Here is an 18,275-nt window from a genome sequence, read left to right as displayed (position 1 = left end):
GAAACATTACTGATAATGACGTTCACCCACTTACCAGAGTTTTGAAAAATAATAAACATGTGAAACAAATGACCTGTGTTTAAAGTATTCGCAGTTCTGTCTCTGATGACATTTTTGTCCTATCAAAATCATGTATTGCATGACGGCAATATTTCGCTGAAATGTGTCATTTCCATCTGTTATCCTATGCATAGAGCTGGAATATTGCTAAATGCGCGTTAAACAACAAACCAAACCAAACCATCCTATGCATACAAGGAAAAACATGAATGACATGCATACGAGAGAGATTGTTGACTGTCAACCGTTCGTTACCATGCTAAATAATAACATTTTATTGTGCATATTTCATATGTTATAAGAGATAGATTTCCCGTGTGTGGTCACTCTAGACCCTGCACACGTTTCGTCAAATGTACGAATGATATTTGATTATTCGTAATTTGTATCACATAAAACACAAACGGGTATTTAGGACAGTTAGCTTGTTAAAGTACTGAGGAAATAAACGAAAAGCAATTTATCTTATCTATCGTGATTCACGCAGTTCCACACATACCCGAGGCCTGAAGAACTCTAAGGAACTCACTTCAACATTCAGAGACCCAATGTTGGAAGACATGGGTAACTAAAAGAACTGTTCAAAGATGAGTGCAAGCGTACACATGATAACAGCTATTGTTAATGAATGAAATGACCCCTCTTTCTGGTCCTGTTCCGTCAGTTCTCTCGACCATTCTAACCCGGAATACCATACTGAGTTTCGGGTAGGCTTTTGAGTGAGTGGGATTTTATGCCCATTTTAGTTTCATAGCAACATTACGATGGGGCACAATAAATTGGCTTCACACAATGTCCATGTGTAGGAAGTCGGACCCGGGTCTTCGGTTTGTTGAGCCAAGGCTATATCACCACTCAGCTCGCATCAGAATTTTGATGAGGCCACATAATATGTGTAGCCTTATAGTTTTACACATTGAGGCCTGTAACCTTATAGTGTTACACATTGAGGCCTGTAACCTTATAGTGTTACACATTGAGGCCTGTAACCTTATAGTGTTACACATTGAGGCCTGTAACCTTATAGTGTTACACATTGAGGCCTGTAACCTTATAGTGTTACACATTGAGGCCTGTAACCTTATAGTGTTACACATTGAGGCCTGTAACCTTATAGTGTTACACATTGAGGCCTGTAACCTTATAGTGTTACACATTGAGGCCTGAAAGGAGTGCGAAGCATGTCCAGTGTTCAACCCACATTACGTTGGGGACTTTGTATTGACAATTTATATTTACACATTGTACCCTTTTGGGTAATTGAACACGGGTCTTCGGCGTGTCGAACCAGCACTTTAACTTCTAAGCTCTCACACCGCCCCATTAAGAGAGGAGAAATATGTTGAAAATATACATACACTGATTTTCTTAACTTGCTCTTGTCGGCAGCACAAATACCAATCCTGTGTGAGGAAGAATACATAAATGCATCAGCCTATTGGTACTGTACAAGCCACTGTTACAACAGTACGTAAATGATTGTGAAATGAGCAATTACAATGAATGAACATTTATGCCAAACATGTGTCAAACCTTAATATGGAAAGTAATTAATTTTAGCAGATTGTCATCCACTTCCAGGGATTGAAGACCCGAAACAGGATATCTTATAGAAATTATTTGTGTAATTGTGCTGCTAACTTAAGCAGAGACAACATTGCAAGGACGTGACAATATGTGTATTTTGCTCTCAACAACTTTGATTAATCTGACAAGTTGCACTCTACATGAACAGTTGTACTCAACATGTCTCCCATAAACCTTTTGAAATCTTTTACTGAGGCCAAGACATACCATGCTGAGGCGTCGAGGTAGTTGCTGCTTCTGTTATTGACAACTACTTAGTCGAAGTCTGATAAAAACACATTAACGGTGAGGCGAGGCCTCGCGTTCAATAGTATTTCACATTGCGACGTGTGTGTGTGTGTGTGTGTGTGTGTGTGTGTGTGTGTGTTGTGTGTGTGTGTGTGTGTGTGTGTGTGTGTGTGTGTGTGTGTGTGTGTGTGTGTGTGTGTGTGTGTGTGTGTGTGTGTGTGTGTGTGTGTGTGTGTGTGTGTGTGTGTGTGCAGCTGCTTGTACAAGTCCAGACTGTTCATAGTGCTAGCCCACTGTGCTTCTATGTTGTAGTTTAGCATGGAAACCTAACTGAGACACGTCAGACTAACTCCGCACCGACGTTCTTCTTTTATCCCCTTACTACCGAGCACCAGGCAGGGTAACAACAAGTATTTTGGTGTGGTACGGCTAGGGCACCGAACAACCGAGCCTCCAGACGCTCTGTCCACTACTACTATGTGTATGTGTTGTCTATCTGTGCAAACAGCGACCACGTAGTGTTCACATGTTGTCTAAATATTGTCAGTCTATTCAGTATAGTCCATAGAGTATGTAGTGTATATAGTTCCAATGTAGTCTATACAGTGTCCATATAGTTTGTGGTTGTTCCCACTGGAAAGGCACAACCATTATATGTAAGAATCACTACATTATTTATTCGATCAAAGAACTTGGTATAAATGACATATCACATAATGCCACATAGAAGGCCAGTATGTTAACAGAAGAAGAATCAGACAAAACCATGCACCAGTCCTATCAATTTTTGACTTGGCGCTGAAACCTGAAGACATCTCCACTCCTCTTTTGTACAGGATTCCAAACTCCATAAAAATCCGTATAAAGAGAGATAGATTGCTGGGCCCAGCTAATGTACCATCAAATCCCTGTCTCAACGATTAACCATAATCCTCAATCCAATCAAGGAAAGAATTTCTTTATACTCATAGGAAGTATTTGAGCCTAGCGGATTACTACCATGTGGATTCTCATAAACTAAAAGGATTTGCTTGACTGTTTACAATCTCAAAACATTTTTCTTACAACTTTGTACACCACTATCCCACTTGACAAACTAAAGGAAAAAAACTTCATTCCTTGATCCATGGGGCTTAATGTTAAATGTGAGGACATTTTCAAGTGTGACGCAACAGTGATGCAATTCCCTATTTTGACTTGTACCATATGTTCCCGTGTCTTTTTAGGTGAGCAATTGACTTGCTTTTGCATGTGTTTGTGACGGGTGCCACCGGTGGGTCGGGATTCGCACATCTTTTCGCTAACACCTGGTATCATCACTATTTGATAGCGATTCCACATCACGTGCTATTGATATAGTCGGAATCGTTCAATCGACTGTGTTTTGGACAGAGGATTTATCGCTTTTATTATCTATATAGTTGTGTTGATAGTGCCCAAGTAGTGTATATAGTGCCCATGTAGTCTATATTGTGTTTATATCCACTCCTGTTCATGCCTACTCCACACAATAAATGCCTGTGAGGGAATAATCCCTAGAGTAAACAACTGTAGGCATCTTCAGTGTGGTACCGTATGTACTAAGGTGACATAATCAAATGGATGAGCAGACGCAAAAAAATAGATGTAACTGGCGGAATGTTTGTTTTTTTTGTTTGGGGGCTGATTTCACCTGTCGTTTCTTACGGTCTGTTTTACGCTATTTCCGTTTTTTAAATTTAATTTTGGTCAAGCATTTGTGATTAAGTAAGCCCTAAAGTATTAAAATCTGCAAAGTTGTTATGTTGACTTTACTTGCCCTTTAAATATGTATGCATATTACAGGCCGTAACGCATAGGGGCGGCTATCTTGAAAATCAATATTGTGTGGAATGTGTACACAGGGAAGATTCTGGGGCAGGCGCGTTCTTTGGTAACACATATCCTGAATCATTGTACATTCAGGTGGGTCACGCTGTTAAGAGCCGGCCATAAAAAATCAAATTATACTGTCAGGCAATCACGGGTAGATTACACATAATTCTTGACGGTGGGTCTTTCGGTCGATTTGATTGATATCCTACGTGCTTCCACAGCACGTAGACGGGTGGGCCGCATGTCATCTTGACATAACTGAAGCCTTGTAGGTGAGGTGAAGGTTATTGTGAAATAGCGAAATCCATACACGGTTTTTGTATGCTTGTTTGAACCAATGCCGGTTTAATAGTGCAAAGCCACTGAGATACCATATCGCAGATTAACACATAGCATATTTTGTCTATGTAGTTCTCATGGCGCCCGTGTCGTGTATAAAGTGTCCTTGTGGTGTACATAGTGTCTTTCTGAGTATTCAGTGTCCGTCTGTGTATGTACTGTCCATGTAGTGTATAAAGTGTCCATCCAGTGTACATAGTGTATATCTGAGTATTCAGTGTCCATTTGAGTATTCAGTGTCCAATTGTGTATTCAGTGTCCGTCTGTGTATGTACTGTCCATGTAGTGTAAAAAGTGTCTATGCAGTATATATAGTTTCTATCTGAGTATTCAGTTTCCATTTGAGTATTCAGTGTCCGTCTGTGTATGTACTGTCCATGTAGTGTATAAAGTGTCTATGCAGTGTACATAGTGTCTATCTGAGAATTCAGTGTCCATTTGAGTATTCAGTGTCCAATTGTGTATTCAGTGTCCGTCTGTGTATGTACTGTCCATGTAGTGTATAAAGTGTCTATGCAGTGTACATAGTGTCTATGTGAGAATTCAGTGTCCATTTGAGTATTCAGTGTCCAATTGTGTATTCAGTGTCCGTCTGTGTATGTACTGTCCATGTAGTGTATAAAGTGTCCTTGTAGTGTACATAGTGTCTATGTGAGTATTCAGTGTGTATGTACTGTCCATGTAGTGTATAAAGTGTCCTTGTAGTGTACATAGTGTCTATGTGAGTATTCAGTGTGTATGTACTGTCCATGTAGTGTATAAAGTGTCCTTGTAGTGTACATAGTGTCTATGTGAGTATTCAGTGTGTATGTACTGTCCATGTAGTGTATAAAGTGTCCTTGTAGTGTACATAGTGTCTATGTGAGTATTCAGTGTGTATGTACTGTCCATGTAGTGTATAAAGTGTCCTTGTAGTGTACATAGTGTCTATGTGAGTATTCAGTGTGTATGTACTGTCCATGTAGTGTATAAAGTGTCCTTGTAGTGTACATAGTGTCTATGTGAGTATTCAGTGTGTATGTACTGTCCATGTAGTGTATAAAGTGTCCTTGTAGTGTACATAGTGTCTATGTGAGTATTCAGTGTGTATGTACTGTCCATGTAGTGTATAAAGTGTCCTTGTAGTGTACATAGTGTCTATGTGAGTATTCAGTGTGTATGTACTGTCCATGTAGTGTATAAAGTGTCCTTGTAGTGTACATAGTGTCTATGTGAGTATTCAGTGTGTATGTACTGTCCATGTAGTGTATAAAGTGTCCTTGTAGTGTACATAGTGTCTATGTGAGTATTCAGTGTGTATGTACTGTCCATGTAGTGTATAAAGTGTCCTTGTAGTGTACATAGTGTCTATGTGAGTATTCAGTGTGTATGTACTGTCCATGTAGTGTATAAAGTGTCCTTGTAGTGTACACAGTGTCTATGTCAGTATTCAGTGTGTATGTACTGTCCATGTAGTGTATAAAGTGTCCTTGTAGTGTACATAGTGTCTATGTGAGTATTCAGTGTGTATGTAATGTCTATGTCGTGCACATGGTGTCAATCTGGGAAAGGTGGAAATATTGTCCATGTACATGTGATGTATATAATTCCGATGTAGTTTGTATCGCGTCCATTTGTGTAAATAGTGTCCATGTAGCCAATATACATGTAGTGATCATGTAGTGTATAACGCGTCCATGTTGTGTATACAGTGCGCAGATAGTGTATCTTCTTGTCGCTGATGAGGAGCTCTGCACGAATTATCATCTTGGTCAAGCACCCAACCAAATACATAGAGAATAACTGACTATCTTCGAGGAAGTACGGAATATCGGTCCCCGGAGAATAAACCATGTAAACCCCAAGCCCCAAACCCTTGGCGAGTGTCTAACAACAATATGTACATCCGAGTAAATAGTGCCCAGGTAGTGTGCATAGTGCCCATGTGAGTGAGTGAGTATTTGTTTACGCCGCATTTAGCAATATTCCAGCAATATCACGGCGGGGGACACCAGAAATGGGTTTCACACATTTTGCCCATGAGGGGAATCGAACCCGGATCTTCGGCTTGAGTGATTGAGTGAGTGAGTTTGGTTTTACGCCACTTTTAGCAATATCACGGCGGGAGACACCAGAAATGGGCTTCACACATTGTACCCATGTCGGGAATCGAACCCGGGTCTTCGGCTTGAGGATCGAACGCTTTAACCACTTGGCTACCCCACCATCCCAGTGCCAATGTAGTCCATATAGTGCACATGTAGTCTACATAGGATCTATCAATAATAGTTTAGTCTTTGTATCATTAAGGGGCCCAATTTTCATGTAAGCTTGTGGGGGCACGGGTGGCCCAGTCGTCTAAGGTGCCGCGATTCGCTATGCAGAGTTGCGTCCCTTGCGCACGCCAGAAACCTATAATTGTGGGTTCGAATCCCGGTTCGCCCTGATTATGTTTCTAGGTTTGTCAGCACCATACCCGTGCTCGTGGGTTTCATTGAAGTGGTAAACGTCTGAGACCTGCATCACTTCGGGCTTTCCTCCCACATTAAGCTGACACGCCGAGATATAACTGGAATACTGTTAAAAGCAGCGTTAAACCCAACTCACTTACTCACTCATGTAAGCTTGTCCCCTTGCCCCAGATATAGTAGCGTACGGATATCACAGGCAGAGTACATTTGTCTCCCTTGAATACAAACGCTTGAGTGTTGAAGGTGGTGAAATGATATCTGAACGCATACAGTGAGGCATCGACAACAAACAAAACTATGAGGAAGCAGTTTGAGCCCAATCACAGCAAGAACGGGGAAAACACGGCCGTTTGTATGCTTGTTCGGACCAATGCCGGTTTAACAGTGCTAGCCCAATGAGATACCATTTCGCGGGTTAATACGGATACGGATACCTAGTCTCTGAAATGAACATATCGTACAGAAAAAAAACAGTTGTTCAGTTATCTTATAATAAAAAGGGAACCCAGTGACTCTCTTCATTTTCATGATACTGCAGTGATCTAGACTTGCCAAACATTATAGACTTGCATGGGCTGTATTTAATATATATTTGTACCAGGGTCTGTAAGACAGTCTAACGGATGCCCATCGTATACTGACTCCGACGAGACCAGTCTTTGTTTTCTTGCCTCAATGCCGAGCGCCAATCAGAAAAGCAACAAATACAATATTTTAACGTCTTTAGGTATGACGCATATGATCGAACTATCGACTACATGTGTGCTCTCAGGGCAGCCGCTTTGTGCATAGGATCACGGAGGCTGCATTGCATAAAACTAGCAGTTTCTATTGAAGCGTTTGAACTACGCTACCGCTAAACAAAGATCTGATATCATCCCATTACGGGTCAGGACAGAACGATCTTTCATCCGACCAATAAGAGCGTCGCTAACTAGATCGGGACAGTCACAGCCGGAATGTGTTTTATAATCACGTAACTTCGAAAAAGTTAACACAGTGTATTCCGGACGACAATTACCGGCTGCACGACTTATTCCGTTAAAATTAATGGGTGAACGATAGAAACTTTGCATAGCCCATGGGAAGTACAGCCAAACGACCTAGGTCATCTTTTTGACATTCAAGAATGTTCTTTCTTTTTCAGCTATCAAATTTTAATCGATAACTATGTCAAAATATGTTTCAAAGTGTAGTCTTGGAATGGAAGTCACCAGTTTGAAACTAGTGTGGTATAGCTCGAGAAGAAAGCTGCTTTCTCATTGTAAAATGTCGGCTTCTTGTTAGTCATTTCACAAGTTCGCGAAAAATCGTTCTGACGTGACCCAGAATGGGATGTCCTCAAATCTTTACTTAGCGGTAGTGATAACTAAGATCTTACTTTAATGAGATTGCTTGTTTTAGGTGATCAATGGAATTCCGAAAAAAATCAATGAGATCGCTTCAGAAATTCGTAAAACTATATGTAATGTAATCTTGTTTGGTGTTATGTAGGGCACGACGATCACAATGTAAATTAATTAAGCTTGTTTGTTGTATCAGGGAGGCTATGCAAGAAGATCTATAGAGGCTATCTATAGAGCCTCCCTGGTTGTGTCATCCACAGAAACGTTTACCTTTATCACAGGTATTCTTTTAAAGAATACATTATCTGCTCTCTTTGGTTTTTGCTTTCTATAAGATGAAATTTTAACATTTTCAAATACTGAAGGAAACCTCAATTACAGTAATTGTCAGTTCCATTCCATGAAGATAGAAGACCTCGTCATCATGGTCCTACACAGTTACACTCAAATCTTTGTGGCGTCATGGTATCCGGGGAGAAGAGTTCAAAGTTTGAAGATTTATCTTTTTAAAAAAATGAATTTACTGCTATGGATAAAATCGGAATCACATTGTGTTCCAACATATCATATCAACGTTTGAGATTATTAAACCTTCCAGTTTATCAGAAGAAAGTTTCAAAGATTTCTTCATTACTTTTTCATGAATCGTTTAAACTTACCGTCGGTCCGGTGACCTGAAACATCCCTAAATCAAGTAACAACACCATGTGGAACACCACATTCACGTAACTTACTTTCTTTAAATAAACTCACAATTTAATGAAGTATGTAACAAATTGAACACAAACCTCCCTAGGCAAGAGAGTTAACTGACTTTAAAAGTCCAGTTTCCACCCTTCCCGAACTAGGCTGAATTCCTAGGCTCAACCGTAGCGCCACCAGTGGCCTTTCCTATGGACCAATCAGATTCCACCTCTCGTATCACTTGCATTTGCTTTAAACAAAATGGCGGCGTCCAGTCAAGACGATCTGGTCGATAATCAAGATCTATATTGTGATAAAACGGGTCTTACATTACGAAGTGCATCAAATCACGTGAGCACCTTGATTAAAAACATGAAAAGTTTTGGAAAATAACTGTTGACAACGAGTTGGCGGTGCACATGCTTTGCAAATATTGCAATCGACTTAAAACTGCATCACAGTTTACAAACCGGATTTCGATTTCGTTGCGTGATTGTGATTGGACTATGCAAAGACTCGTTAGTCCAGCCAAAATGTAACTCCATAATACCAGTTCGGCAAGGGTGGAAACTGGACTTTTATAGTACTGGGACGAAGTTTGCGTGCAAATCATCCTCCTCCTGTCAACCTGCAGCAACTCGTCCCATGCCTGCAATGTGAGCGGCTAATCATCCTTTTCTGTCGACATATTTTTGCTCTCTCTTTTTCTGATAATCTCATTGTTGTTTCAGATACAATTCTTGGTCTACAGAACATGTTTTACAAGGTTATTGTGATCAATAGGGTATGGAAGTTAATATTGACAAAACCAAACTACTACTACTACTACTACTACTACTACTACTACTACTACTACTACTACTACTACTACTACTACTACTACCACTACTACTACTACTACTACTGGGGGCACGAGTTGCCCAGTTGTGGCCGCAATTCGCTGAACAGAGTTGCGTCCCTTGGGCACGCAAGAAAATTTTGCTGCTTCTACTACTACTACTACTACTACTACTACTTCTTCTACTACTACCTATTCTACTTCTTTTTCTACTTCTACTACTGGAAAGCTATTGAAAGCGGTCAAATCAACTCACTCACTCGCTATACTGCCACTGACACGGTCGTCTTAACCGCCCTGCCGAATTGTCTCCCTTTGTCGCGCCAGACTCCGGGGATCGCTGGTTTCAATCGCAGTTTCGCTCTCATCATATTATCCTTGGTTTGTCAGCTCCATCTCCACGCACTTAGAACATCAGACTCATATAACGCCTACGACTTGTCACATTATAAGGCTTTCTCACACACTAAACCAACATATCATTATCTGACTGAAGTACAGTAAACTACGGTTATAACGAACACGCTTATAACGAACTGACGGATATAACGGACTGACCTTTTTGGTCCCGACTATTTGCTGTAGTTATGCTGTATATTTGCTTATAACGAACTACGGTTATAACGAACTAAAATTAGTAGTCCCTTTGAGTTCGTTATAACCGTACTTTACTGTATACTGACCACGCGAGCGCTAAAGTTGCTTTGTAACACAAAAACCTTGTTTTAATAGTTTACCATTGTATTTGGATGTCTTTTTCTACAAATCTGAAATGAATAACATCCCACCGAAGGAACAAAACATACTCATTGATACATGTCTAATGAGTATAATAACTTGTCAACGTATCCATCACATCATAAGATGCTGGAGGCACATGCCACCGGAATCCACTTCCTCTGAATCCCCGGTCCATGAGTACACATCCGTTCTATCCGCCTCCTAATCTATATCGGTACTGCCTTCAGTAATTAAACGACGACTCCTCAAAGGCTTTTTCGTGATTCATTGCGAAGCCTATTGTCTCACTGATCTGTCATTGTGCGGCGGGTTGCAGATATACTTTCTTCATCTGTCAGTGGATGTGACGTTAACAAGAAACGTCTGGATGATTTGCTCTTCAGAAACTATGACTAATGCCGTGAATCTGTGAATGTAGTGTTATATGTACGTTGCCTATATGCTGCGTATTTAAACAAACTGTACATGCTAAGAAAAGGAAATCTAAGCCAGGAATATCAGCGGACTACAGCGTTTGTGCTGCAGAACGGAGTGAGTGCAAAAGAGACGTTAAAAGTGTTTGAGGCGTGTCCAGGATCTGAGTCTGATTTCATGCTGGTATTCTAGAGGGAAACTGGGCTATTGTCTTCTCACAGTAAGGATACCAATTTGCTGTCACTTTGCACCAGATAATGACTATGAGCGTACAAAACATCTGATGGAATTAAGCCTGCACCAGCTCAGTTCACGGAGGCAAGTCCACCTTTACATGTGGCATACGTGACTATTTCCTTTTTATCGCTATTTTGCTATTTTGAATCTGTTTCGGTGGATAATCGAGACTTGTTATTGTCTGGTGTTGACGTTTTTTATACTTGAACTCAGTATTATGCCGACCGAATACGATGATACGGAACTAATTGATGAGGAGTAAAACATTTAATAAAGTTCGAAGATGCAAACACAGATGCATGAAGGGGAGGGAATAAATCAAACTGAAAATATAACTGATGTCGCGAAAGGAGATAACGTCATTCTTGGTGTCATCTACCTCCTGGTGTCGGTGGCCGTGATGACCACCAATGGTGCCATTGTTCTGGTAATAGTCTTGTCCAAACAGCTACATATGCCAACACTGTGGCTCATAACCTACCGAGCAGTATGTGACTTTTGTCTTGGAGTCTATTGTTTGACTTTTGTCGTGCCATCAGCCTTTCTCAACCACTTTGCTTACTCTGAACAATTGATAGGCGTTGCGTCCAGTATTGCAACTTTGTTGACAGGCCAGACAATATTCAACATAGCTCTTGCGGTCATAGATCGGTACATAGCAATATCAAGACCTCTAGCCTACACCAGACTTGTCACGACAAAAGTTTTCTTTCTTGCCATCGGTACCACTGTGCTTCTGAGTGTGGGTAGGTTTTTCATGATAGTGTTTCCTGATATGGACTTTTACTACAACTCTAATCTACATATGTGTTTGGTCGACTTTGACACTACATCGACCGTGGTGGCCTCTGTGGGCATCCCGCTCCTAACCCTCGCCATCATCGTCATATGTTCTTGCATGATCTCTGCAGAACTGAAGTGCGGAAAGCGACGTGTTCATTCTGTAGGGACCGACGTTCAAGAGAACACCGCCAAATTCCCGTTGATGGTGACGTTAGCTGCTGGCGTCTTCTGTCTCTCGTACGTTCCCTTCGTCGTCAGCGTGACGTGGAGCCTGGTGTCGTCAAGGGGACAGGTCCCAACGGTTCTTAGTAAGGTGTCATCCGTGTCTCTTTTGTCAAGCAGTCTGTGGAATGTCATCATATATACTGTCACCTACAGGCCCTTCAGAGACCATCTCATGCGCTTGTTCTGCAGAGTATATGTACGGCGGCAGAGACGTGCTGAGATTCACAGAGAGGCGCGTTTTCGAAACAGGAATGAAATTTATTAAAAATGTGAAGACAAGTATCAGGGAGTAATGTGGTCAAAATATATAATAATATAATTACAGGTTCATCAAGGCAACAACTGTCGGTGAGAAACCCATTTGATATAACTGGTATCAAACATGTGCGAGATGGAATTCCAGGCCCGTGATTGGCTACTCCATGGTGATGACTTAAGGACTGATGACGGACTACTTTCCTGATCGTAAGTCATTGATAAATTACTCATGCTTCAGTCGAATTTCCTTATATTTGTTAAACTTTATGGTTTTAGCGTGTGAATAAATGTTATTTAGTCTTGTCTTGTGCATTGTATTGATAATCCACAGATATGTCTGGATCTTTTTTGTGTAGGGTCACCTTAGTTATGAGTAGTAAGCAGTACATCGGATGAGTGAGTGAGCGCCTTAGACGACTGGGCCACCCGTGCCCCCTACGTCGGATGACGTTTCTAATGACCGTTGTGTTACGTATTAATGCGCCACTGTGATCATGACAAAAGACAAAATGTGCATCGATTCGATGCTAAAATGGCGCAATATTAGGGTGTACAAGAAACAGATGACTGCATGTCCTATATCATTAATCTCAAAAAATGAGTTGTTTCAAAGCGTATCTAACTCGCTTTCGCTTGTTGTAAGATGAATGGTATCTGACAGACACCCGTGTATTAATCTCTATGAATACAGATAAACCAGTGGAGGAAAGATTAAACAATGAAGTACGGTTGGGATTCGATTATCAAGTCAAAGCCATGACAGAGCTAATAGTAAACTGGCTCCTTGTCACTCTCAACTGTGTATTTCGAAACACGAATACAGGGGATCTAGTGTGCCCCGAAAGCCCTGGTATCACAAGGATTTACATCGATAAAAATGGAGTCCTAGTGGACACGTTGAACTGTTGTGTAGGACGTAGCACCAACAGATGCAAAACCAGTGAGTGATTAGCATGACTTACACACATTTTGCCATCTAGGTGAGGTGAAATGGGGTTTAACGTCACGTCCAAGATTACTGCACTTATATAGCGACGTGCATGCACGTGGGTGGGTGTGGCTGCTTGTACTAGTCCGGACTGTTGCCGATTTATAGTGCTAGCACACTGAGATACCATGTGGCAGTTTAACATGAATACCCCACTCAGACACAGTATACTGGCTCCGAGCCGACCACTCCTTGTTTTAGCCCCTTAATGCCGAGCGCCAGACAGGGTAACAACAAGTACCATCTTTTAACGTATTTTTGTATGACGCGGCCGGGGATCGAACCCCGGACCTTCCCCTCTCCGGGCGGACGCTCTACCACTAGACCACGGAGGCGGTCTCTTTGCCATCTAAGAACATTTAGGTGTTATGTAGACAGTGCATGATGATACCTTCAACACCATACACACATGTTATAACAAACCGATCAGTTAATTTTGGGGGACATGTATTGTATGAAACCAAAGGTTTCTGCCACTGCTTCAAGATATCCTGCAGTGATATAGCTGGAATATTGCTAAAACCGGATTTTAAAACTCACTCACTAACTCAAGAACGTTTCCCTGGGACCTGCAACGTTTCATTCAAGATACTCATAGCATGTAAAGTTGTTTTTGCTTTACGGTAAATACTACAAGCGAGGTGATTGCATGAATTGGAATATTCAAATAAACGAGATTCAAGACTGATTCATGATGATACAAAAAGGTTTGTGGAAGAGATTGCAAAATGTGAAACATTTCGAAAACAGTCCAAGGTGCATGTAGACACTGGCTGACAAGCTGTTTCTCACCTGGGTTGTAGAATATAGATTGTAGAACGTGTTCCTGGTAAACTATAATGCTCTATTATAAGAGAGAGAGGGGCGTCTATGTGTGTATATTTTCTGGTTTCAACAATTCTTATTTGATGAATATTCAATATAAGCCAAATTGTTGAATGATGAACATCTTCTATGGGGAATTGTATTACAACTTTTTGAAAATATAGTTGAATAAGTAATGCCGGATTTATGGAATAAATATCCCTGTTGAATGAATAACGTCCCTGGCTAAAACTAAGGACTTACAGACATTCCGCGATTCCTCGTAGCCCGATGGTCCTTCTCTTTTTCTCTATAATTTAAGGATCGGTCCTTCTCTATTTCTCTGTAATTTAAGGATCGGTCCTTCTCTATTTCTCTATAATTTAAGGATTGGTCCTTCTCTATTTCTCTATGATTAAAGGATTGGTTCTTCTCTATTTCTCTATGATTTAAGGATTAGTCCTTCTCTATTTCTCTATAATTTAAGGATTGGTCCTTCTCTATTTCTCTATGATTTAAGGATTGGTCCTTCTCTATTTCTCTATAATTTAAGGATTGGTCCTTCTCTATTTCTCTATAATTTAAGGATGGGTCCTTCTCTATTTCTCTATAATTTAAGGATTGGTCCTTCTCTGTTTCTCTATAATTTAAGGATGGGTCCTTCTCTATTTCTCTATAATTTAATGCATGGTCATTCTCTACTTCTCTATAATCTAGAGATCGGTCCTTCTCTATTTCTCTATAATTTAAGGATTGGTCCTTCTCTATTTCTCTGTAATTTAAGGATTAGTCCTTCTCTATTTCTCTATAATTTAAGGATGGGTCCTTCTTTATTTCTCTATTATTCAATGCTTGGTCATTCTCTATTTCGCTATAATTTACAGATCGGTCCTTCTCTATTTCTCTATAATTTAAGGATTGGTCCTTCTCTATTTCTCTATAATTTAAGGATTGGTCCTTCTCTATTTCTCTATGATTTAAGGATTGGTCCTTCTCTATTTCTCTATAATTTAAGGATGGGGACTTCTTTATTATGAGGAACGTTTCTGAGTATATGCTTACTCCTTCATCAGATGAGGGGGCACGGGCGCCGCGATTCGCTATGCAGAGTTGCGTCCCTTTGGCACGCCAGAAACCTTAAATAGTTTGATTGTGGGTTCGAATCCCAGTTCGCCCCAATTATGTTTCTGGGTTTGTCAGCATCATACCCGTGCTCGTGGGTTTCATTGAAGTGGTAAACGTCTTAGACCTGCATCACCTCGGGCTTTCCTCCCACATTAAGCTGACACGCCGCGATATAACTGGAATACTGTTAAAGGCGGCGTGAAAAACCCAACTCACTCACTCAACTCATCAGATGAATGGCCGCAAGGATTCGGAGGGCAAATATATGTACATGTGAGAATAACAAAAATAAACAAAGGAAAGCCAACAGTTAATTATCTCTGATTAACGATTAGAAATTGACAAATAGAAGCCAGGAGTTCCATTTTCAATGGACAAAGGGAGACGGGGATTATTGATTAGTATCTTGGCATCTTGTAGTTTCCTTTGGCGTTGATGTCAATGGCTTCTTGTAGTGTCCTATGATGCTGATGTCGATGGCCTCTTGTAGTCTCCTTTGACGCTGATGTTAATGGCTTCTTGTAGTTTTCTTTGACGTCGATGTCAATGGTATCTTGTAGTTTTCTTTGACGTTGATGTCAATGTCTTCTTGTAGTTTTCTTTGACGGTGATGTCAATGGCTTCTTGTAGTTTCTTTGACGTCGATGTCAATGGCCTCTTGTAGTTTTCTTTGACGTTGATGTCAATGGCTTCTTGTAGTCTCCTTTGACGCTGATGTCAGTTGTCTCTTGTAGTTTTCTTTGACGCTGATATCAATGGCCTCTTGTAGTTTTCTTTGACGTTGATGTCAATGGCCTCTTGTGGGGTTTATGTACGCTGATGTCGATGGCCTCTTGTAGTTTTCTTTGACGTTGATGTCAATGGCTTCTTGTAGTCTCCTTTGACGCAGATGTCAATGGCCTCTTGTAGTTTCCTTCGGCGTTGATGTCAATGGCTTCTTGTGGTCTCATTTGATGCTGGTGTTGATGGCCTCTTGTAGTCTCCTTTGACGCTGATGTCAATGGCTTCTTGTAGTTTTCTTTGACGTTGATGTCAATGGCTTCTTGTAATTACATTTGACGCTGATGTCAATGGTCTATTGTAGTTTTCTTTGACGTTGATGTCAATCGTCTCTTGTAGTTTTCTTTGATGCTGATGTCAATGGCCTTTTGTAGTTTTCTTTGACGTTGATGTCAATGGCCTCTTGTAGTTTACTTTGACGTTGATGTCAATGGCTTCTTGTAGTTTTCTTTGACATTGATGTCAATGGTCTCTTGTAGTTTTCTTTGACGCTTATGTCAATGGCCTCTTGTCGTGGTCTTTGACGTTGATGTCAATGGCCTCTTGGAGTTTTCTTTGACGTTGATGTCAATGGCTTCTTGTAGTTTTCTTTGACGCTGATGTCAATGGCCTCTTGTAGTTTTATTTGACGCTGATGTCGATGACCTCTTGTAGTTTTCTTTGACGTTGATGTCGATGGCTTCTTGTAGTCTCCTTTGACGTTGATGTCAATGGCCTCTTGTAGTTTTCTTTGGAGCTGATTTCAATGGCCTCTTGTAGTTTTCTTTGACGCTAATGTCAATGGCCACTTGTAGTTTTCTTTGACGCTGATGTCAATCGTCTCTTGTAGTTTTCTTTGACGCTGATATCAATGGCCCTTTGTAGTTTTCTTTGACGTTGATGTCAATGGCTTCTTGTAGTCTCCTTTGACGCTGATGTCAATGGCTTCTTGTAGTCGACTTTGACGTCCATTGTTGTAAGTGGTGGACAGGACTTTGGTAGCTTCCAACATGATGGCATTGTCTTGTTTCTTGTTGGTGTTTTCGGAAATTGTGGGTTTTTGGTCAGTTTGTTGACAGAAGTCTGATGTTCATTGATTTGGTGTTGAGGGGTTTCTCCAATGTATTGGTTGCTTCATAGGGTGTGTTCCCCACAATAAAGATGTTGACATCTATAAATTCTTTCTTTTATGTGTATCACTTCTGAAAGCCATTCAAAGAGGGGATATTACTATAGTTAATCCGTCATGACATGACCACCCGATACCTTCGTATTACTATAGTTAATCCGTCATGACATGACCACCCGATACCTTCATATTACTATAGTTAATCCGTCATGACATGACCACCCGATACCTTCGTATTACTATAGTTAATACGTCATGACATGACCACCCGATACCTTCATATTACTATAGTTAATCCGTCATGACATGACCACCCGATACCTTCGTATTACTATAGTTAATCCGTCATGACATGACCACCCGATACCTTCGTATTACTATAGTTAATCCGTCATGACATGACCACCCGATACCTTCATATTACTATAGTTAATCCGTCATGACATGACCACCCGATACCTTCATATTACTATAGTTATTCCGTCATGACATGACCACCCGATACCTTCATATTACTATATTTATTCCGTCATGACATGACCACCCGATACCTTCATATTACTATAGTTAATCCGTCATGACATGACCACCCGATACCTTCATATTACTATAGTTATTCCGTCATGACATGACCACCCGATACCTTCATATTACTATAGTTATTCCGTCATGACATGACCACCCGATACCTTCATATTACTATAGTTATTCCGTCATGACATGACCACCCGATACCTTCATATTACTATAGTTATTCCGTCATGACATGACCACCCGATACCTTCATATTACTATAGTTATTCCGTCATGACATGACCACCCGATACCTTCATATTACTATAGTTATTCCGTCATGACATGACCACCCGATACCTTCGTATTACTATAGTTATTCCGTCATGACATGACCACCCGATACCTTCGTATTACTATAGTTAATCCGTCATGACATGACCACCCGATACCTTCATATTACTATAGTTATTCCGTCATGACATGACCACCCGATACCTTCATATTACTGTAGTTATTCCGTCATGACATGACCACCCGATACCTTCAAATTACTATAGTTAATCCGTCATGACATGACCACCCGATACCTTCGTATTACTATAGTTATTCCGTCATGACATGACCACCCGATACCTTCATATTACTATAGTTAATGCCATGAAAGATTAACTATAGTTATATTAAAGATTCGGGAGGTCTTTAACTTACCTTGAATAGTACATGTTTGTCGGGTAAAATATGATGTACATATCCTGATATATAACTGAGTTATAACATGCTCGTCGTTTTTAAGCAGAATACGCCAAAATACTCGTGTATGTTATTTCAGTATTGAATATGTGTTTAAACATTACAGATTTCTATTAAATATGTCCATATTGTCCTTTTTCGTTTATGTTTAAGGTACATT

Source organism: Haliotis cracherodii, unplaced genomic scaffold, assembly GCF_022045235.1.
Source record: "Haliotis cracherodii isolate W230 unplaced genomic scaffold, xgHalCrac1.p SCAF_3, whole genome shotgun sequence".
Lineage (NCBI taxonomy): Eukaryota > Metazoa > Mollusca > Gastropoda > Lepetellida > Haliotidae > Haliotis > Haliotis cracherodii.
The sequence above is the reverse complement of the archived record's forward strand: the minus strand, read 5'-3'. Positions refer to the sequence as shown.